Source organism: Nanorana parkeri, unplaced genomic scaffold (genome assembly GCF_000935625.1).
Source record: "Nanorana parkeri isolate BGI_ZX_2015 unplaced genomic scaffold, ASM93562v1 scaffold648, whole genome shotgun sequence".
Classification (NCBI taxonomy): Eukaryota; Metazoa; Chordata; class Amphibia; order Anura; family Dicroglossidae; genus Nanorana; species Nanorana parkeri.
This window is the reverse complement of record NW_017306916.1, coordinates 915,504-938,236: the sequence shown is the minus strand read 5'-3', so window position 1 is coordinate 938,236 and position 22,733 is coordinate 915,504. Positions and strand designations below refer to the sequence as shown.

The following is a 22,733-nucleotide window of genomic DNA, read 5'->3' as shown; positions in this document are numbered from 1 at the left end:
TCAGCATGTTTTTTTTCTTTCCAATGTTTCATTACATTTCATCTGTTTCCTGTATTTTGTGTTATTGAGGTGGTGGTTGGGCTGCACGCAGCAGAGGCCAGGCACAAGGGGTTTTCTCTGCTTTGCCAGCACAATCTTTCTCCTCCCCGGCTCCCGGCAGCCATCTATATACTTTGTAATGGAATCATTTATTTGTTATAATGAGGGCATTGGCGTCATAGCTGCAAGGTGAAAAACCTACGGCCATAGTCTGCCCCGGCCTTCCGCAATGTAGGGGAAAGTCAGACGGGAGCAAAAGGAGTGGGAAATTCTCTGACCAAGAGGAAGGTCAGGTTCTTTCCCTATCACACAAGTACAATATAGATGCTGGGAGCCCATCCTGTGTATAGTGAGAGGGATTGCTTATCCAAATGTCCCCTTATTGGCCCCTCTAAGCCATCTGACTTAAAGTGACATTGAAGTCAAACAGTTTTTTCCCTCCCCCCAATGTTAGTGTCAGCTCCTTAAATGATGTTTCTTAATCCGATCTTCTTCTTTCCTTTTCATCTGTCCCTCCATCACTGCGGCGGCTCTCCGATCCAGCGCCGACTCCTCTGTCCTTGCTGGCACTTCCTGTCCCTCCAGCGCTGACTCCTCTGTCCTTGCCGGAACTTCCTGTCCCTCCAGCGCTGACTCCTCTGTCCTTGCTGGCACTTCCTGTCCCTCCAGCGCTGACTCCTCTGTCCTTGCTGGCACTTCCTGTCCCTCCAGCGCTGACTCCTCTGTCCTTGACGGCACTTCCTCTCCCTCCAGCGCTGACTCCTCTGTCCTTGCTGGCACTTCCTGTCCCTCCAGCGCTGACTCCTCTGTCCTTGCCGGCACTTCCTGTCCCTCCAGCGCTGCCTCCTCTGTCCTTGCTGGCACTTCCTGTCCCGCGGTGTCTGCATGCGGGGGGTGCACGCCGTCCATAGACTTACCTTGCGTCTCTCCTCGTCTCCCGGCCGAAAATCCGAACTGCGCATGCGCCCCGTCCCAAGATGCTTTGCGGCCGCCCGAGCAGTTTCGGATTTTCGGACGGGAGCGCGCGGCGAAGACGCAGGTAAGTTTAAACCCCTTTTAACCCCTTCGTGACGGGAGACGTACAGTGTACATCCTGTCACGGAGTGCCTGTATGACTGGCCACGTACACTGTATGTGACGAGTTATATCAGGCTCTGATTCTCAGCAGTTAATAAATGTCAGTCAAAGTACCGCAGCGCTGAATACTGAAAAATGGCCTGGATGGGAAGGGGGTGAAACACCCCGGATGTCATCTGGTTAATGGATGGGTCAGTATTGAGGCATTCAGTAATGAAAGAATGAAGCCGTTACATGGACTGCAATTTGCGATCCCGTATTTGACAGCTGAAAATAGCAGAGAGGAAGCAGTGACTCCCCTCACCTCACCTCTCTGCTATTTGTTTTGACAGCTCAGAGCCCGATGTTTAGAGACATTTCACTCAAGAGATACAAGAGATACAATGTATAACATGTGCGGGGACATTTAGTAAGAAAGTATATGACTGACGTGGAAGAATCGCGCAGCAACAATGTAACAAGTGTGCCCGTCATTTATGAACAGAGACTGAAAACTCGCTCAGTCATGAAGGGGTTAAAGCATTTTAAATTTTTTTTACTTTTTTGCATATATCTCCCGCTTGCTACTCTCATATATATATATATACACCGGAGGGTTTAGAAACCCTTTAAGTTTAAAAGTCGGGAAGTTTAATGTTAGTAATTGGTTGCTATGGCAATAAAATTGCACATAGGGGCCAGAAATGGGTTTGGGTTCACCTTGACCCCAAGCTTGACCCATACCCGAACTTCATCCAGTTTTAGTACAAGTAACAGGTATATTCTGTACTTGCAGAAAATGTTCTCAGCCTTAAAAAGAAAACTATTGCAGCCACCACAGCTCAGGACCTTCTCGGGTTTAGTTACCTTTTAAGCAGATTCCCATTGCATCCTGTTACCGGCAATGGTGCTGTTCACACTGCAGTATGAGCAATGAGATGCTGCGGGCACTGTGCATGCAAACTGCTTCTTCTGAGACGGTTTGGGATTGGCAAGGTGCATCAGTCAGCAACCATAGTGCAGCTTCTGCCCGGATCGCTGCACGCTATGCGCATATTCGTACTGCGCATGCGCGAAAACGTACACGTACGCGCGCAACAACGTCCACAGCATGCCCTTGGCACCAGTCGGGCTATTTAAAGATGGCTCCTGCATCTGCACCTTGCTCAGAGATCTTCAGCTGTAACCTGCATCTGACCTGTTTCTGCTCCTGATACCTGTCTGACCCGGCTTGATTCCTGACTCTGCCTGCTTCCTGCCTTGTGACCTCGGCTCGTCCTCTGACCATTCTCCTGCCTCCTGATCCGGTATCATTCTGCTGGCTAGTGTATGACCCGGCCTGTTCCTGACTCTGCTTCTGTCTCCTGCTTTTGTACCACGCTGACCGCACATTACCGATCTGGCGTGTTCCTGACTACGCTTCAGACCCTCACACCGGTGTTGTCTGATCTGCCATCGACCACCAGCTGCCTCTGGCGTCCTGTCGTCAGCATCAGCACCCCTGGTGTGTCCAGCAGTCATACCAGCCACTCGTGCCCCTCGCTGTCTGTATAACTGTTCCCAGGGCAGCCATCAGGGGGGGTACGGCCGATACTCATGTAAGGGGCCCGGGCAGCCTGGGGGGTCCGCCCGGGCTCCTTACATGACCATCGGCTGATGGTGAAGGGCGAGGAGGCGGCGGCCTGGCCCTAGCAGCGCAGGCCCCAGCATTGCCGCTTCAGCGGCTTTGAGACAAGCTGGGGCCCTGTCAGCGACGCTGCTCATCTGATGTCGGACTGGCCGGAAGTGACGCCACTTCTGGCCGGTCCGGTGGCAGAGGAGGCCATGTGTGCAGGTAGGAGGAGCTAGGAAGCAAGGAAGGAAAGGAGGGAGGGGAGGGATGCAGCCCTGACCAGCCCACCTGAGACCCCTTCAGAGCCCACCATAGACAGTCTCAGATGGGCTGTGCAGCATCTATGGTGGGCTCTGCAGGATCACTCTCAGGTGGGTCCTGCGTCCAGCGCGTCGCTAAGCCCGTGTCCAGTGGTGGCGGGGGCCCGGCCTATAGCCGTGTAAGGGGCCCCAAAATTTCTGACGGCTGCCCTGACTGTTCCATCTCCAGCGGGGCTCAGACGAGAGCAGCAAGGGAAGACCTTCATCATCACTTCGGGCTCACACCAAGGTAGGTGACAGGGATAGAAATACTTACAATATAGTATTGGGCCTCCTAATAAGGACTTCTTTTCCTGCACATGTGATAAACATCCAGAGGCTTCCAACAAATAAATGCAAACAGACCATAAAGTGAATCACAAATGCAATGATACAGAGAGCCATGGAAATCCCCAATTAGGTCATGGTATTTCCTGGACTCTTCCAGGACAGCAACATGAGAGGTGATTGGTTCTGCAGGACAGCGGTCGCCAACCTTTTGGACCTCATGGACCACTAAATTAATCATTTTAAATCCCACGGACCACTAATAGGAATAATTTAAAAAGATAAATACTAGAGATGCACCGATACCGGTATTTTGGTACCGAGTACCGATAATTATTTTTTTCGGTACTCGCCGATACCAAATACCGAGTAACCTGAGTCCCATTCAGGAAGCCGGGCGCTGTGTAATGACTCCCGATTAACAAGAAAGTCCCCTCTCACCTTAGTATGGGCAGCCCGTCACCCCCGGGGGCCTCTCCAGCCAGAACGCGGCCTTCCTCCGGTACCCAGCCGGAGTCGTCTGGCCGGCCAATCAGGAAGCCGGGTGCCGTGTAATGACCAACGCCCTGCTTTCTGATTGGCCGGGAAGCTGGCTTCATGCTCCCTCGTCGTCTCATGACGAGAGCATGGAGCCGGCCAATCGGGAAACCGGGCAGCGTGTAATGACGCGCGGCCCGGCTTCCTGATACCGGAAGTACTCGTTTTGGGTTTTTTAAATCAAAAATCAGCTTTATTGTACATAGGAGTGATACAATGACATAAGGAGACAATGTCTCAACAACATTACAGCGTCTTCAACGTACATCTGGGATAGAAAGGTACAATTGTCACATTACACGTATTGCGTACATAGGAAGGCTACGCAGTTCAGCATAGTATGCGTTACATGGCCATGATAACCTTTTGTACTATAATGAAACAGTAACCGGAGAAATGCAGACAACATGGTCAATACAGTCGGGAATCAGGTATTAGGCCCCGTTCACATATAGCGAATTGTCGCGCGATTTCCGCCGCGATAGCGCGCATTTTTGCCGCGCGATATCGCGAGAAGTCGCCGGCCAATGCTATTCAATGGAGCTGTCTTAACTCCATGTCGCGCGTCGCTCGTCGCGGTCGCAAGTCGCTTCTACCGGACCCTTTTTTCGGCGGATTTTGCTTTTTTTCTATGGAGCCCAACGGAGAAGGTCGCGCTACCGTCGCTGGATCGTCGCTGGAACGTCCCCCCGAAAGTCGCGCTATCCCGGCCGCTGCAAAGGTATGTCGCTATATGTGAACGGGGTCTAAGGGTACGAGGTTGGCGTATGCCTAACACGGCCTCAGGTAGAAGGACAATTGGCATTGAGAAGCAAACATGAGTTGGTTGGCAATTTCTGGCGCTCAAGAACATGTAGAACAAGAATTTGCTTATGTATGGCATCAATAGCGATAGACTAGGGTGGAGGTGTGTGGGTTAGGGTAGAAAGGTGGGGCAGGTAGGGTGAGGCGAGTGGTAAGAGAGCTTAGGGGAGAGGAGCCAGGAAAGGTAAAAGCAGCAAGGTTGTGGGTCGGGAGCGTAGTGTTCCAGTCCCCGCTAGGACTCAGGGGGGCGTTGTGATCATGGCCTGGTGGTAGGTGTCTGTGTCCTGAAAAGAGGCCCAGGGTCTCCAAATAGCCCGAAAAGGCTCCTCAGTGTTCTGTAGCGTAGAGGTCAAGTTCTCCATTACGTATATCTCGTTAACCTTGCCGAACCATAGACTGAGGGAGGGGCAACTAGGCTGTTTCCACAGCAGTGGAATGCAGAGATGTGCAGCATTCAAGAGGAGTCTAGAAAGTGATTTTTTGTATTTTCCAATGGACATGTCGTTTAAGTGGAGCAGACACGCTGCAGGGTTGTCCGTCAGGTCCACCATCACCAGGTCCTTCATGGTGGCTATCACCCCCCGCCAGAACGGGAGCAAGAGAGGGCAAGACCAGCATGTATGTAGCAACGTGCCCGGAGCGCTCTGACATCTCCAGCATACAGGTGGGACTCGGGGATACATGACGTGGAGGGCTGTTGGGACCCGGTAACATCTGGATACTATCTTGTATCCCACCTCTTGAGTCTTGGATGCAATGGAGGAGTGGTGAGCCAAATGGAGGATGCAGTCTTTTTGGGCCGGCGTGAAGACGGTGTGTAAGTCGCTCTCCCATTTGGCCAGGAATGTCGGATAAGAGTCCGGGGGGGGGGGCATATCAGCATTGAATATAGGAGGGAGATCGCATGACGGGTAGGTATTTCCTCTTTGCAGACCTTTTCGAATGGGGTAAGGGGCCTGGAGAGTCGCTGGTGGTTGGGAATAGAGAGCAGGAAGTGCCGTAGTTGAAGGGCACTCCAGCGGTCTAATGTAGGGTCTGTCAGGTTGGTAAGTTCGTCGACCAGTAACCACCGGCCAGAGGAGTGCATGTCGTAGATACGGAACTTGTTGGCTTCACAAAGGCGACGGAAACGAGGGTCTTGAACACCGGGCGGGAAGTCTGGGTCACCAATGACTGGGGTCAGGGGCGAGGGGAAAGGGGAGATGTCCGTGGAGCAAAAAAGCGATCTGGATAGTAGAATTGTGGGCGCAATGGTAGGGTGGGAGCGCACGGCGGGTGACAGGGGCGCAGAAATCCAGGGCAAGCCAGCTAAGGCTGGACTGGTGTCCTCTTCTTCCATGTCCACCCACTGTTTGGTTGTCCGGTGGCAGCACCAATCCCATATACGTGCAAGGTGAGTCGTCCTGTAGTACTTGGCCAGATCCGGGAGCCCAATGCCTCCCCTGTCCTTGGGTAAAGTAATAGTGCTGTATCGGATTCTGGGGGGGTTATAGGACCACAAGAAGGCTGTAAGCATTTGGCGCAGGCGTCGAAAGAATATCGGTCCCCCCCTAACATTCCTACCAGACCCTTTATCTGAGCACTGGCCCGGCAGGGCAGGAAAGGGGGGACGACGATCGAGCGATTCCCCCTCCTTGTGCCTTACCAGGACACGTGCCCTCGGCATTGGGAGCGTGTCCCCATACCAATGGGGACAAGGGCCTCTTCCCCACAACCCTGACCCGTTGGTTGTGGGGGTCTGCGGACAAGGGGGCTTATTTGCATCAGGGTACCCCTTTAATTAAGGGGGCACCCAGATGCCGCCCCCCTCCCTTCTGAATGAGTGAGGGTTAAATAAAATAGTTATTAAAAAGTCCAGACTTTTGATAAAATCACTTAACTTATTCCATATACATTGTATTCAATTTTAAGGCAATATACATTTTTGTTTTAATTTACCTTTCCTCATCCAGTAGTCTATTGAACCTTGTCCACAGCTGCTACTATGTTCATTTATTTATTTATTTATTTAATATCAAAGATCAGCTTTATTGTACATAGGAGTGATACAATGACATAAGGAGACAATGTCTCAACAACATGACCGCGTCTTCAATGTACATCTGGGATAAAAAGGTACAATTGTCCCATTACACGTATTGCGTACATAGGAAGGCTACGCAGTTCAGCATAGTATGCGTTACATGGCCATGATAACCTTTTGTACTATAATGAAACAGTAACTGGAGAAATGCAGACAACATGGTCAATACAGTCGGGAATCAGGTCTAAGGGTACGAGGTTGGCGTATGCCTAACACGGCCTCAGGTAGAAGGACAATTGGCATTGAGAAGCAAACATGAGTTGGTTGGCAATTTCTGGCGCTCAAGAACATGTAGAACAAGAATTTGCTTATGTATGGCATCAATAGCGATAGACTAGGGTGGAGGTGTGTGGGTTAGGGTAGAAAGGAGGGGCAGGTAGGGTGAGGCGAGTGGTAAGAGAGCCAAGGGGAGAGGAGCCAGGAAAGGTAAAAGCAGCAAAGTTGTGGGTCGGGAGCGTAGTGTTCCAGTCCCCGCTAGAACTCAGGGGGGCGTTGTGATCATGGCCTGGTGGTAGGTGTCTGTGTCCTGAAAAGAGGCCCAGGGTCTCCAAGTAGCCCGAAAAGGCTCCTCAGTGTTCTGTAGCGTAGAGGTCAAGTTCTCCATTACGTATATCTCATTAACCTTGCCGAACCATAGCCTGAGGGAGGGGCAACTAGGCTGTTTCCACAGCAGTGGAATGCAGAGGCGTGCAGCATTCAAGAGGTGTCTAGAAAGTGATTTTTTGTATTTTCCAATGGACATGTCGTTTAAGTGGAGCAGACATGCTGCAGGGTTGTCCGTCAGGTCCACCATCACCAGGTCCTTCATGGTGGCTATCACCCCCCGCCAGAACGGGAGCAAGAGAGGGCAAGACCATAATGTATGTAGCAACGTGCCCGGAGCGCTCTGACATCTCCAACATACATGTGGGACTCGGGGATACATGACGTGGAGGGCTGTTGGGACCCAGTACCATCTGGATACTATTTTGTATCCCAGCTCTTGAGTCTTGGATGCGATGGAGGAGTGGTGCGCCAAATGGAGGATGCGGTCTTTTTGGGCCGGTGTAAAGACGGTGTGTAAGTCGCTCTCCCATTTGGCCAGGAATGTCGGATAAGAGTCTGGGGGGGGGTTGATATCAGCATTGAATATAGGAGGGAGATCGCATGACGGGTAGGTATTTCCTCTTTGCAGACCTTTTCGAATGGGGTAAGGGGCCTGGAGAGTCGCTGGGGGTTGGGAATAGAGAGCAGGAAGTGCCGTAGTTGAAGGGCACTCCAGCGGTCTAATGTAGGGTCTGTCAGGTTGGTAAGTTCGTCGACCAGTAACCACCGGCCAGAGGAGTGCATGTCGTAGATACGGAACTTGTTGGCTTCACAAAGGCGACGGAAACGAGGGTCTTGAACACCGGGCGGGAAGTCTGGGTCACCAATGACTGGGGTCAGGGGCGAGGGGAAAGGGGAGATGTCCGTGGAGCAAAAAAGCGATCTGGATAGTAGAATTGTGGGCGCAATGGTAGGGTGGGAGCGCACGGCGGGTGACAGGGGCGCAGAAATCCAGGGCAAGCCAGCTAAGGCTGGACTGGTGTCCTCTTCTTCCATGTCCACCCACTGTTTGGTTGTCCGGTGGCAGCACCAATCCCATATACGTGCAAGGTGAGTCGTCCTGTAGTACTTGGCCAGATCCGGGAGCCCAATGCCTCCCCTGTCCTTGGGTAAAGTAATAGTGCTGTATCGGATTCTGGGGGGGTTATAGGACCACAAGAAGGCTGTAAGCATTTGGCGCAGGCGTCGAAAGAATATCGGTGGGATGCGGATTGGGAGAGCCTGGAAGAGCTAGAGGATCCTAGGCAGGGTCGTTATTTTGATGGCGTTGCAGCGGCCAAACCAGGAGAGTGACAATGAGTGCCAGGACAGGAGGTCTTGCTTGGTTTTCAGGAGTAGAGGGGCAAAGTTGGAATCATAGAGTCGAGCGGGGTCAGCTGTAATAGAGGTACCAAGGTAAGTCAGGGCGCCCGTTGACCAGGTAAAAGGAATGGAGGAGCGCAGATGTTCCATCTCTGCCTGGGGAAGGGAGATGTTGAGAGCAGCTGATTTTGAAAAATTTATTTTAAAGTTGGAGAGGGAGGCGTAGCGATCCAGCTCTCGCAGAAGAATTGGGAGGGATGGGGCGTGGCCTGGACATGGTGGCGTGAGACAGCACTTTCTTGGAGCTCTGTGCCGTTAGTCCGGGACGGCTGACCAGCGGACGTTTTCAGCATCTTTTAACCCCATGTCGAGGGAGAGACAATCCCAGGGCACAGGTAGAGGACATCGGCAGACGGATCTCTTGGAGATCTTTGCGCGCACGAGACGAGACAGAGTACTGCAGTCAGATTCCAACATGGCGACCACGCGCACGGCTGCCTCGAGTTTAGCATCCTCAAAGAAGGCCCTGAAGTCGCTCCAACTGCCCGTCAGTACCCCGAACAAACTCCCCAACCCTCAGCCCTCGCCCATATGCACCCCCATCCTCCGCGATGAGGACTCACTTCCCGGCCCGACGTCCGCTGGTATAGGCCCCAGACGAGATGACCCGGAGGATTGGTGGGCTTGCATGTCACAGCTGCCTACGAAACGGGACCTAGATAGTATGGCCACGAAAATAGTGGACGCCTTACGCCTGGAGCTACATGAGGTCCAGCAGCATCTGTCCACGCTGGAGGGTCGGGTGGACGTTGTGGAAACGACCACGGCCTCAGTGCAAGATCGAGTGGAAGCTCTAGAGGCAGGTCAGGCCGCACATCAAAGACATATCACCGCCATTTACCTGCAGGTGGATGATAGTGAGAACCGGAACCGAAGGAACAATTTGAGGCTTAAAGGGATCCCGGAGGCAACATCAGGCCCAGACTTGCGGTCCACGGTCACGGCGGTTCTAAACCACTATTTGGATAAACCACCCACTGCAGAGCTGGAATTGGACAGGGTGCATAGGGCCCAGGGAGCTTGTAACTTACCTTCAGGAATGCCACGTGACGTACTCTGCAGAGTCCATTTTTACTCCCTGAAAGAGGAGATACTGCGCCAGGCCTGGAACAAAGGCCCCTTGGATTTCGATGGGGCCAGGATCCAGATTATGCCGGATCTTTCACGCCACACCCTGCGGATGAGGCGCACATTGAGACCGGTCCTAGATGTTGTATGCACGGTAGGAGCCACATATAGATGGGGACACCCATTCCATCTGATTGTCTCCAGAGAGAATAGGAGCTTTCACCGTCCCATAGTTGGGTCGAGCAGGAGGTTCTCTCGCATATAACTGTAGACACTGATTTTGTCCTATTAGCACACCGATTACTGATCTGTCTTTTTCTCTCCTGCTGTTGTTCCTTTCTTTCCCCTGCTTTCTTTTGCTCTCCTCAGGTACACAGTACCCTCTTTAATAAAAGAATTGGGAGGGATGAGCAAGGGTCAGATATAAAGAATATCAAGTCATCTGCAAAGGCGGCTACTTTATGCTCACCTGAGCATTTCAGTAGGCCACGGAAGGCGGGGAGGGACCGTACGCGGCAAAGGAAAGGTTCAAGGGTAAGGATGAATATGAGTGGGGAAAGGGGGCATCCCTGTCTGGTGCCATTGGATATGGAGAAAAACTCCAAGCGGACCTCGTTTACATGGACGGCAGCCGACGGGGACGAGTAGAGTGCAAAAATCCACCGCAACATGTTAGAACCTAGGCCTATGTGGCGAAGGGTAGTCTGGAGTAGGCGCCACTCCACCCTGTCAAACGCTTTCTCTGCGTCAGTGGACAAGAGCATTAAGTGCGACGGGGTGGATCGGGCATGGTGTATCACATTTAGCACTCTGGTAGTGTTGTCCCTAGGCTCCCGTCCCGGGACGAAGACCGCTTGATCCAAGTGCACCAGGCCAGGGATGTGTGGGAGCAGTCTATTGGCCAAAATTTTTGCAAATATCTTCAGGTCCAGATTGAGGAGAGCTATGGGGCGGTAACTACTACATTGGGATGGGTCTTTGCCTGGTTTGGGTATGACCGCTATGTGAGCGCGAAGGGAATCACTAGGGAGAGAGGAGCCTGATAGGAGGGAATTGTATGCATCAAAAAAGTGAGGTGAAAGAATATTGGAGAAAGTTTTATAATAGGGCAGGGTGTAGCTATCAGGACCAGGCGCTTTACCTGATTTTGCCTGCTTGAGTGCCAGATCATATTCCCCTTGGGAGATCGGAGTTTCCAGTTGATCCCGTACCCCAGGTGGTAGAGTGGGCATCCCAGATTCACTGAGATAGAGCGTCAAGGTTGTACTGTCAGGGGGGGTAGGGGACGCGCCAGAACCTGCTCTAAGATTGTATAGCGAGCTATAAAAGGTCTGGAATTCCTTGGCTATGGCAGCCGACAAAGTCAGTTTTGTTCCTGTGCTGGACATAATGTGGGGAATGAGCGTCGTCTGACGGGAGCCCCGTAGAGCCGAGGCTAAACACCTACCCGGTTTGTTGGACATTTTGTACAGAGTACGGCGGCCCTTCAAGAGGCCTCGTCGTACATTGGAGAGGAGGAGATCGTTTAGTTCCGCTCTGAGCAAGACCAGCTCCTTGAGATGAGCAACTGCTAAGGACTTTTTATGTGTACGGTCGAGGGTGTGGAGTCTGGCAAATAGCTGAGCCACTCTCACCCCCCTCTCCCGCTTCATGCGGGCACCATGTCTGATCAGAACACCTCTGACGACACATTTATGGGCTTCCCACACGACTGTGGGTTCCAGGGACGGGGAATGATTCTCGGAAAAATAGGAAAGAAGTGTGGATTCCAGTTCGGAGCGGACTCCCGGATCCTGCAATAATGACTCGTTCAGACGCCACGAGGGGGATCTGGGGACATACGAGAGGAGGTCCAATGCCATATGAACTGGGGCATGGTCCGAGAGCAGGATATCTCCAATGGACGCATCCATAACCAAAGAGAGGTCCTTGTGTCGGAGGAAAAAGTAGTCTAGGCGCGACTACGTGTCATGTGCAGAGGAGTAAAACGTAAAGTCCTTAGTTTGTGGGTGAATGATGCGCCAGACATCAGTCAGTTGGAGGAGGTGCAGCTCGGATTTGAGTTTTCGGAGGCGAGAGTAGGGGAGGCGGGAGGCTGTGCGTGATACATCCATAAGCGGATCAAGTGCAAAATTAAAGTCTCCCCCAACCAACAGTACACCTTCCTCAAACTCAAGGATGAGCGGCATTATGTGTTGCAGGAAAGAGACCTGGTCCGAGTTGGGGAGGTACAGGTTCACCAAGGTGACCATGGTGTCTCCTATCAGGCCCTTCCCGAGCAGGTACCTGCCCTCCAGATCACTTCTAAGGTCTCTAAACGTCCATGCCACTGATCTGGAGAGCAGAATACTCACCCCCTTGGACCTGGCAATGGGGGACGGACAGTGGTAGGAAGTCGGGAAATCCCTATTCTGAAGTTTTGGCACCGTGTCAAATTTAAAGTGGGTCTCCTGGAGAAAAGCCACTTGTGTGCCTGCCTTCTTCAGGTCTACCAGGAGTCTGGACCTCTTCTCAGGAGCGCCCGGGCCTTTGACATTAAAGGTGGTGAGACGCAGGTGGAGGCCCAGCCCACAGTGCAGGCGGGAAGTGGGGGAAGAGGTATGCAAGACAAGGAGAGGGGAGAGGTCAGGAAGAAAGAGGGGAGAAGGCAAGTGATGGTTGCTCCATCAAAGTCGGAGGGGCCTTGTCTCCATGCTTGTCTGATGATTTCCTCCTTCACAGCAAAAAAGTGCAGCCTACATAGGACATCTCTGGGTGCGGAGGGTGTAGGAGGGCGCGCACTGTTGACCCTGTGTACCCGATCAAGTGCCAAGGCTGCGTCATGGGCTTTACCTAGCAGGGTGTTTAGAATGGCAGCCACAGTGTCTCTTAGGTGAATGCCGGTCGTGGCCTCTGGAATACCACGCAGGCGAATGTTATTCCTACGATTCCGGTTCTCTGAATCATCCAGGCGAAGGTGCATGGACATCAGGCGCGTGTTGGTCAAGTGCGCGTCTGCCTCCAGGGCCTCCACGCGGGCCAACAGTCTTTGGCTATTGGAGGTCCGGAGACCCCAGTGCATTCTGGGAGGATGTATTGTGAATGACTCCCTATGGTCCTCCTATGCTGAGTCTTTGGCTATCGGAGGTCCGGAGACCGCAGTGCATTCTGGGAGGATGTATTGTGAATGACTCTCTATGGTTCTCCTATGTTGAGTCTTTGGCTATCGGTGGTCCGGAGACCCCAGTGCATTCTGGGAGGACGTATTGTGAATGACTCCCTATGGTCCTCCAAAGATGAGTCTTTGGCTATCGGAGGTCCGGAGACCGCAGTGCATTCTGGGAGGATGTATTGTGAATGACTCCCTATGGTTCTCCTATGTTGAGTCTTTGGCTATCGGTGGTCAGGAGACCCCAGTGCATTCTGGGAGGATGTATTGTGAATGACTCCCTATGGTCCTCCAAAGATGAGTCTTTGGCTATCGGAGGACCGGAGACCCCAGTGCATTCTGGGAGGATGTATTGTAAATGACTCCCTATGGTTCTCCTATGTTGAGTCTTTGGCTATCGGTGGTCAGGAGACCCCAGTGCATTCTGGGAGGATGTATTGTGAATGACTCCCTATGGTCCTCCTATGCCGAGTCTTTGGCTATCGGTGGTCCGGAGACCCCAGTGCATTCTGGGAGGATGTATTGTGAATGACTCCCTATGGTCCTCCTATGCCGAGTCTTTGGCTATCGGTGGTCCGGAGACCCCGGTGCATTCTGGGAGGATGTATTGTGAATGACTCCCTATGCTGAGTCTTTGGCTATCGGTGGTCCGGAGACCCCAGTGCATTCTGGGAGGATGTATTGTGAATGACTCCCTATGGTCCTCCAAAGATGAGTCTTTGGCTATCTGTGGTCCGGGGACCCCAGTGCATTCTGGGAGGACGTATTGTGAATGACTCCCTAGGGTCCTCCTATGCCGAGCCTTTGGCTATCGGAGGACCGGAGACCCCAGTGCATTCTGGGAGGAGGTATTGTGAATGACTCCCTATGGTCTTCCTATGCCGAGTCTTTGGCTATCGGTGGCCCAGAGACCACAGTGCATTCTGGGAGGATGTATTGTGAATGACTCCCAATGGTCCTCCTATGCTGAGCCTTTGGCTATCGGTGGTCCGGAGACCCCAGTGTATTCTGGGAGGATGTATTGTGAGTTAGCCCCTATGGTCCTCCTATGCCGAGTCTTTGGCTATCGGTGGTCCGGAGACCCCAGTGCATTCTGGGAGGATGTATTGTGAATGACTCCCTATGGTCCTCCTATGCTGAGCCTTTGGCTATCGGTGGTCCGGAGACCCCAGTGTATTCTGGGAGGATGTATTGTGAGTTAGCCCCTATGGTCCTCCTATGCCGAGGCTTTGGCTATCGGAGGTCCGGAGAGCACAGTGCATTCTGGGAGGATGTATTGTGAATGACTCCCTATGGTCATCCTATGCTGAGCCTTTGGCTATCGGTGTCCCGGAGACCCCAGTGCATTGTGGGAGGAGGTATTGTGAATGACTCCCTATGGTCCTCTTATGCCGAGTCTTTGGCCATCGGTGGTCCGGAGACCCCAGTGCATTCTGGGAGGATGTATTGTGAATGACTCCCTATGGTCCTCCTATGGGGAGTCTTTGGCCATCGGTGGTCCGGAGACCCCAGTGCATTCTGGGAGGACGTATTGTGAATGACTCCCTATGGTCCTCCAAAGATGAGTCTTTGGCTATCGGAGGACCGGAGACCCCAGTGCACTCTGGGAGGATGTATTGTGAATGACTCCCTATGGTCCTCCTATGGGGAATCTTTGGCTATCGGTGGTCCGGAGACCCCAGTGCATTCTGGGAGGATGTATTGTGAGTTAGCCCCTATGGTCCCCCTATGCCGAGTCTTTGGCCATCGGTGGTCCGGAGACCCCATTGTGATCAGAGTGACGCACAGACACAGAGATGATTCTCAGGTGATATTTATTGATTCTCGGTGATGAGAAGGAACATGGAATATTGATGATCAGTAGAAATCAATCACAGATCAGACAGAAAGGAAAACAAACAATCGGACCTCCTCAGGTCCGCCGGTCCCACCAACAACCTCCGAAAATACGGATCTCATATTGTCCCAGTGACCCAAATCCGGCTGAAGTCACCCCGAGCTCCCAGAGCCGCCTACAACCTTCCGGAGCCTCCCCCGTGGTGCCCGCGTTAGTTTTTTGCCTTTATGTTCCCCTGTTGATCCTGCCAGCAAAGCCGACCTTTCCCCTCATCTCCAGAAATGATGACAATCTACCAATCACAGACCCTTGGTTCTCAACCGGTGGGTCACGCCCCCATGTCCAATGGGCCGCCTTCCACTTTTCTAGGCGAGAGGCTCCTCCCCCTAGAGAAGCACCGTCAGTTCTTGCAGCGAGCAGCCATTCAGAATATGACGCCCGGCGCCGAGTGTCGACTAGAGGTGGGGGGGGCGGGGCTAAGGCCGCGAGGGAGCTCCATCCATACGTGCATTGCTCACAGCTCATCACATTCCGGCTCCCGGGAACCTCTACAGGGCGCACAAGGGAGCTGTACCAGCACTGCACATATGGATGGAGCTCCATCACAGCACAGCCGCCCACACTGGACCCCAGGATGAGGACACACTCCAGTAATGGCAACCCAAACGCACCTCACACCCAGAGTTTGATCGCCTGCACCGGAAAGGCGCAGTACCGCAACATGGAACATGGGTCGCGACTTAATGACCGAGGACAAATGTGGGTCCCGAAGGTTACACAGGTTGAGAACCGATGATCTAGATCATTCCGGCTTTGTATTCTTTTTCCTTCCCCAGTCCTCTCACAGCGGCCATGTTTACTAAGGGCAGATGACTAGCTCTCCTTTTACTTCCTGGATCTCTGGCACATGTGACCATGCACATCATCTCAGGGGAGGAAAATGCCTTTCCCTGATATCTCCTGAGATTACAGATGAGATTTCCCAGCAATGCTCGGCTGATGTCACCTTCCCAGCATGCAACGCTTTCCCAAACTGAAGTCTTTTTACCCTTTCATAGCAGGAAGTGACTGCAAGTCTACAGTCACCTGACATGTCTGTTCTTATTAATCATCATACATAGGCAGAGCCGGATTTACTCTCCCTGCCGCCCCAAGGCCAGGTTCCGCAATACGCCCCCCCTCCCCCGGTCCCATCAATGGAGAATGGCAACCAGATGGCAGGGCGGCGGGGGGGTTAGTTTATATTTTTTACGGTTTCTTTACTTTTTTTATTTATTTATTTTATCAATGTCATTTTTTTTTAGATTTTTATTTATATCTTATTTACAATTTTTTTAATCTTATTTTAGAGAGGTAAGTGCAGGGGGGGGAGGGGAGAGGTAAGTGCAGGGGGGAGGGGGCTGCACACTGTTTACATGTGATCTGGGTGACATCGCGGAATTCACATGTAAACGAACCTTCGGCCGCCTCACTCTACATGTAGCTCGGCTTGTGCAAAGCAACTTACCGCCCGACGCTTCCCCACAAGGACACCGCGGCCGCCCCTCTGCGCCCTGCCGCCCCGGGCCTCGGTGGCCTTGTGGGGAGTCCGGGCCTGGACATGGAGGGACGCATCGGTAGATTTTGGAGGGTAAAGCTTTAACGCGCTTCTCTTTGTGTCTACGCTCATTTCTCCATTGTATCTACGGAGGCAGCCACGGTTGTCGCACAGGCTGGACGTCACACCTGTCTGCCTGTGGTCGGTGGAGCGATGGGATTATGCAACAACTATAAAAGGATGTTGGCGCTTTCTTTTCAGCATTACAGGAAGTAACAGGGACACGGTATTTCTGGCAGGATCAAGTTTTTCTCTGTTTTGCTGAAAATGTTCTCAGCCTGAAAAAAACCCCAAATGCAGCCGCCACGTCTGAGGACACGTAAGCCGCCACGTCTAAGGACATGTAAGCCGCCACGTCTGAGGACACGTAAGCCGCAATCTATGACGCGGATACAATAACTTCGCTCTTCCGCATTTCCTGCGAGGTGACAATTCGCTGTTACTATACAAAGATCGGACAGCAGCAGACGGCAGGACACGTTTTAGGATCTACGGTCAGCCGGTTCCTCCCATGGGGGGTCCCTGCCGCGTCTTCCGGTCCTCCTGGATAAAACCAGCGCAAGGAGGACCCATCATGGCCAGAACTTCTAAGGTTCCTCCCGCGGCTGGACATCGTCATCCACGCTCACCCATTCACAATGGTGACAGGTATAAAAAAAAGTGCAAAGTATTCCCTGTATCTCCTCATTTATGTTTCAAGAATTGCGAATTCCTCAAAAAAGTCTGAGCGAGCGATGGCCGCCGCGGCACCAGATCCAGAGATCAGACAGAGGTCAGTGCAAGTGTCACCACGCCAATACAAGAGCCGGGGGGGGGGGGATGGGCTGTGCAGATCTGGTTGATAAGGACAGTTGTAGCTCTTGCTGGAGAACCCTCTGTATATAGAAGTCATAAGATCTGGACCACAGACCGGAGATCTTGAGGGTCTCACCAACAATGGTAGTACATCTTGAGTCTTTATTGGAGGACCACCTGTATGTACAGCTCTGATCCCGCTGGACCACAGATGGTGAAGATCTCACCAATATTGGTAGTACATCTCCAGTCCTTGTTGGATCTCGATGGACCACAGATGGTGAAGGTCTCCCCAATATTGGTAGTATATCTTGAGTCCTTGTTGGAGGACCATCTGTATGTACATGTCATGTCATCATAATGGACCACAGACCAGAGCAGGTGAAGACCTCAATGGTCACGGTAGTACATCTTAGTCCTTTTAGAGCGCCATCTGTATGTATATATCATGAGATCTTGATGGACCACAGACCAGAGATGGTGAAGATCTCACCAATATTGGTAGTACATCTTGAACCCTTATGGTGGATCCACTCTGTGTACATAACATGAGATCTTGATGGACCACAGACCGGAGCTGGTGAAGGTCTCACCAATATTGGTAGTACATCTCCAGTCCTTGTTGGGGGAGCATCTCTATGAACAGGTCTGATCCCGATGGACCACAGATCTTGAAGGTCTCACCAATATTAGTAGTACATCTTCAGTCCTTGTTGGGAGACCATCTGTATGTACGTGTCATATGATCTTGATGGACCACAGACCAGAGCTGGTGAAGGTCTCACCAATATTGGTAGTACATGTTGAAACCTTGTTGGAGGATCCTCTCAGTGTACATGACATGAGGTCTTGATGGACGGGGTATCAGAGCTGGAGGTCTCGCTGATCACGGTAGTACATTGTGAGATCTGGTAGAGGAACCGTTATTAAAGCAAAGCCAAGCGCAGACCTTCCTGTATTATATGTTCCGGGTTCAGCGCCCTGTCCGGATGCACCATGACTTCTCTCCTAGAGGCTTCCATGCTTGGAGAACAGCCCCTGACTCTTCAGATCCCCTCCAGGTATGGCGGACAGATGCTTTGTAGATGGTGGGGACATCCCGGAGAGCTGGGATCGGGTAGACGTAAGGGGAAGGTTTAGTGGTTTCGTATCTATAGCAGAACTATGAATTGGCCAAAAGGAAAACTTACACCCTCAACTGGATGACTCCTCCCCATCCTCTCTACAGCTCTGATGGAAGTTTCAATGAGAGAGGGGGGGGATCTTTGAGGAGACAACTGCTGTATATGGTAGAAGAGCCGATAAATCCTCATACTCGTGTGGCCGCCTACAAGGTAAAGTGTCTGGTTTGGTTTCCCCTCACAGGCCCGGAAGTTGTCTTTGCCTCAGCGGGTCCCGAGAAGCTTGTGACCTGGAAGATTCCCGGACTTTGGGGCTGAACAACCTCTTGTAGGCAGGCAGGGTAGAGATGGAGTTGTTGATCTACTCCTCGGTGGGATGTCGGAGGTCGGACAGATAGTAGGACTCTGGATCCTGAAATTGGGGTGGTGACCACACACCAATGGAGACTCTGGGAGTGTGAATGGTGACCCCCGCCCCCAGAACAGCGGCCATGAATAGATGACGTGAAGACTAAACTCTGGTGACAACAATGAAGGTGACGGCCTCCTGTCCCGGGAAGGGGGACACAGGGACTGTGCGTGACCAAGGTACTGAGTCCCCGGGATTACATTAGGATGATTTAGGGTGACATCAGAGTGATGGTTTCGGGGTGCTCAGGTCACAGCCTCTGCGGATCCCACGTGCCGCCCGATGCGCTCTGCCAGTCTGCCGGAAGGATAGGGAGAGGTCACAGCACAGTACGGCTGGTGTTATGGATCAGGGAGAGGTCACAGCACAGTACGGCTGGTGTTATGGATCAGGGAGAGGTCACAGCACAGTACGGCTGGTGTTAAGGCTTAGGGAGAGGTCACAGCACAGTTCGGCTGGGGTCATGGTTCAGGGAGAGGTCACAGCACAGTTCGGCTGGTGTTATGGTTCTGGGGGAAACCTAAGCACAGAGACTTTTGTGACCTCCAGGTGAGAATTGATGAGCGAGCAGAACGCACGGCATGCATCTCATTACCCATCCTGTGCGCTCCGCCGTCATCCATGAAGCAGCTTTAGGGAAAGAAAGAGAGAGGACAGACATGACAGTCAGGTCACCATAATGATTCACATTACACTTCGGCCCCGGGAGTCTCATGCCGGCCGCTTGGTGAAGGGTTTGGACCCCTTTCAGTCCCCTGCACCCCATCCCAGGAGATCCCCCCATCCCAGGAGATCCCCCCATCCCAGGAGATCCCCCCATCCCAGGAGATCCCCCCATCCCAGGAGATCCCCCCATCCCAGGAGATCCCCCCATCCCAGGAGATCCCCCCATCCCAGGAGATCCCCCCATCCCAGGAGATCCCCCCATCCCAGGAGATCCCCCCATCCCAGGAGATCCCCCCATCCCAGGAGATCCCCCCATCCCAGGAGATCCCCCCATCCCAGGAGATCCCCCCATCCCAGGAGATCCCCCCATCCCAGGAGATCCCCCCATCCCAGGAGATCCCCCCATCCCAGGAGATCCCCCCATCCCAGGAGATCCCCCCATCCCAGGAGATCCCCCCATCCCAGGAGATCCCCCCATCCCAGGAGATCCCCCCATCCCAGGAGATCCCCCCATCCCAGGAGATCCCCCCATCCCAGGAGATCCCCCCATCCCAGGAGATCCCCCCATCCCAGGAGATCCCCCCATCCCAGGAGATCCCCCCATCCCAGGAGATCCCCCCATCCCAGGAGATCCCCCCATCCCAGGAGATCCCCCCATCCCAGGAGATCCCCCCATCCCAGGAGATCCCCCCATCCCAGGAGATCCCCCCATCCCAGGAGATCCCCCCATCCCAGGAGATCCCCCCATCCCAGGAGATCCCCCCATCCCAGGAGATCCCCCCATCCCAGGAGATCCCCCCATCCCAGGAGATCCCCCCATCCCAGGAGATCCCCCCATCCCAGGAGATCCCCCCATCCCAGGAGATCCCCCCATCCCAGGAGATCCCCCCATCCCAGGAGATCCCCCCATCCCAGGAGATCCCCCCATCCCAGGAGATCCCCCCATCCCAGGAGATCCCCCCATCCCAGGAGATCCCCCCATCCCAGGAGATCCCCCCATCCCAGGAGATCCCCCCATCCCAGGAGATCCCCCCATCCCAGGAGATCCCCCCATCCCAGGAGATCCCCCCATCCCAGGAGATCCCCCCATCCCAGGAGATCCCCCCATCCCAGGAGATCCCCCCATCCCAGGAGATCCCCCCATCCCAGGAGATCCCCCCATCCCAGGAGATCCCCCCATCCCAGGAGATCCCCCCATCCCAGGAGATCCCCCCATCCCAGGAGATCCCCCCATCCCAGGAGATCCCCCCATCCCAGGAGATCCCCCCATCCCAGGAGATCCCCCCATCCCAGGAGATCCCCCCATCCCAGGAGATCCCCCCATCCCAGGAGATCCCCCCATCCCAGGAGATCCCCCCATCCCAGGAGATCCCCCCATCCCAGGAGATCCCCCCATCCCAGGAGATCCCCCCATCCCAGGAGATCCCCCCATCCCAGGAGATCCCCCCATCCCAGGAGATCCCCCCATCCCAGGAGATCCCCCCATCCCAGGAGATCCCCCCATCCCAGGAGATCCCCCCATCCCAGGAGATCCCCCCATCCCAGGAGATCCCCCCATCCCAGGAGATCCCCCCATCCCAGGAGATCCCCCCATCCCAGGAGATCCCCCCATCCCAGGAGATCCCCCCATCCCAGGAGATCCCCCCATCCCAGGAGATCCCCCCATCCCAGGAGATCCCCCCATCCCAGGAGATCCCCCCATCCCAGGAGATCCCCCCATCCCAGGAGATCCCCCCATCCCAGGAGATCCCCCCATCCCAGGAGATCCCCCCATCCCAGGAGATCCCCCCATCCCAGGAGATCCCCCCATCCCAGGAGATCCCCCCATCCCAGGAGATCCCCCCATCCCAGGAGACCGCCCCTGAACCCCATCATGTGAGGGAAGGGGGGGGGTCCATGTAGTGTTGGCCATATTCCTTACCCCCTCACCCTATTCTGCAGGCTCTCGGCCTTGTTCTGGACGGAGGAACCCAAATCTCTGACAATGAATATCTCATGGGTCAGGTTATGGGGGTTCAGGAAGCTCAGAGATGTGAATGGCGCCACGTCCATCCCCTCCCCCAACACCGGATCTGCCACCCATTGTTTCCCGTACACCGGATCATTGCGCCTCTCCGGATCCGTATGATACTCCTTCCTACATTGTGTGTATAGAAGTGTGCTCTGCCGGATCATGTATGGATCCCGGAACACGGATCCTGGAACACTGATCCCGGATAACGGAACACGGATCCCGGAACACGGATAACGGAACACGGATAATGGAACACGGATCCCGGAAGACGGATCCCGGAACACGGATCCCGGAACACGGATCCCGGAACACGGATAACGGAACACGGATAACGGAACACGGATCCCGGAACACGGGTCCCCCTCTATCAGTATACATCCAAGTTTAACATTGTTACTGAAACAGAATATCACCAACCTTGTGAAGGCGTCATCCAGCTCATCGTACTCGTCATCCTCATCCTCCTCCTCCTGAAACACAGGACACAATGACCGTCAGCTGGACATACACAGCACTACCATATATTACATCTACCCCTCCTCATCCTCCTCCTCATCCTCCTCCTCATCCTCCTCCTCCTCCTCCTCCTCCTCCTCATCATCCTCATCCTCATCCTCCTCCTCACACATATGTTTGTTACTCTCTCGTTATTTTTCATTTAACACAATTTAGGGACAGATTCATCTAGCCCTTTCCTCCCCAGCCTGACTGTGCCCTAGCCCCGCCTCTTTCATTCATTGGATTCCAGTTCTTTCAATCATGGAGGCTCAGCGTCCCATGTGGGCGTCACCTAGGGGGCGGTCTGTATGCAAATACAACCTGCCTAGGAACGCCCACTCCTCCAGACTGACAACCGCCCTTTAAGGTATTTGGATATTTGCATAACTCCTCCCAAGAGCCCGCCCACCGTCCAGGACTGCGATCACATCGTGTCCTACCTGGATTTACTGTGCTTCCTCACTGCTAACTAGTGGGGGGCCCCCGTCAGGTAGGATGTACGGGGCCCCCCCCATCAGGTAGGATGTACGGGGCCCCATGATTTCTGATGGTGGCCCTGAATTGATGTATTCACAGGAGCTGATAATACCCCCCGGTCAGATCTTCTCAGGGGCGAGTTCCTCCGTGCCCCTTCCCTCTCTCCACTTCCACAATTTGCAGCCCCAAACTGAAGAGTATATAGAGGACACGTCCATACCAAGGCGGAGTATACGGCACCATATACCCCTCCCCCGCCTGGCACAAAGCTCCTCCTACCAGCACTCCATGTGTTCTCAGACACGGGTACGTACCCCATTTTTGAAGGTCTGAGGGGTCCGGCACGGTAAATCCTTGGTGCTGATCTGGTCGCTGCTGCTGGTGAACGGCAAGAATGTGCCGGGACCTGTGAAGTTATATGTATATATTCAGGTTCAG

The 22,733-nt window shown here is 53.6% G+C and overlaps 1 long non-coding RNA gene across 1 annotated transcript; it reads right to left on the bottom strand.

The window, feature by feature from the left end:
- Window positions 1-18,843: 18,843 nt before the first annotated feature.
- LOC108792493 lies at window positions 18,844-22,692 on the bottom strand. The gene is made up of 4 exons (XR_001941569.1): window positions 22,610-22,692; window positions 21,738-21,787; window positions 19,236-19,270; window positions 18,844-18,937 (listed from the first exon to the last, which is right to left on the bottom strand). It is a non-coding gene; the product is annotated as an uncharacterized LOC108792493 (long non-coding RNA).
- Window positions 22,693-22,733: the final 41 nt, after the last annotated feature.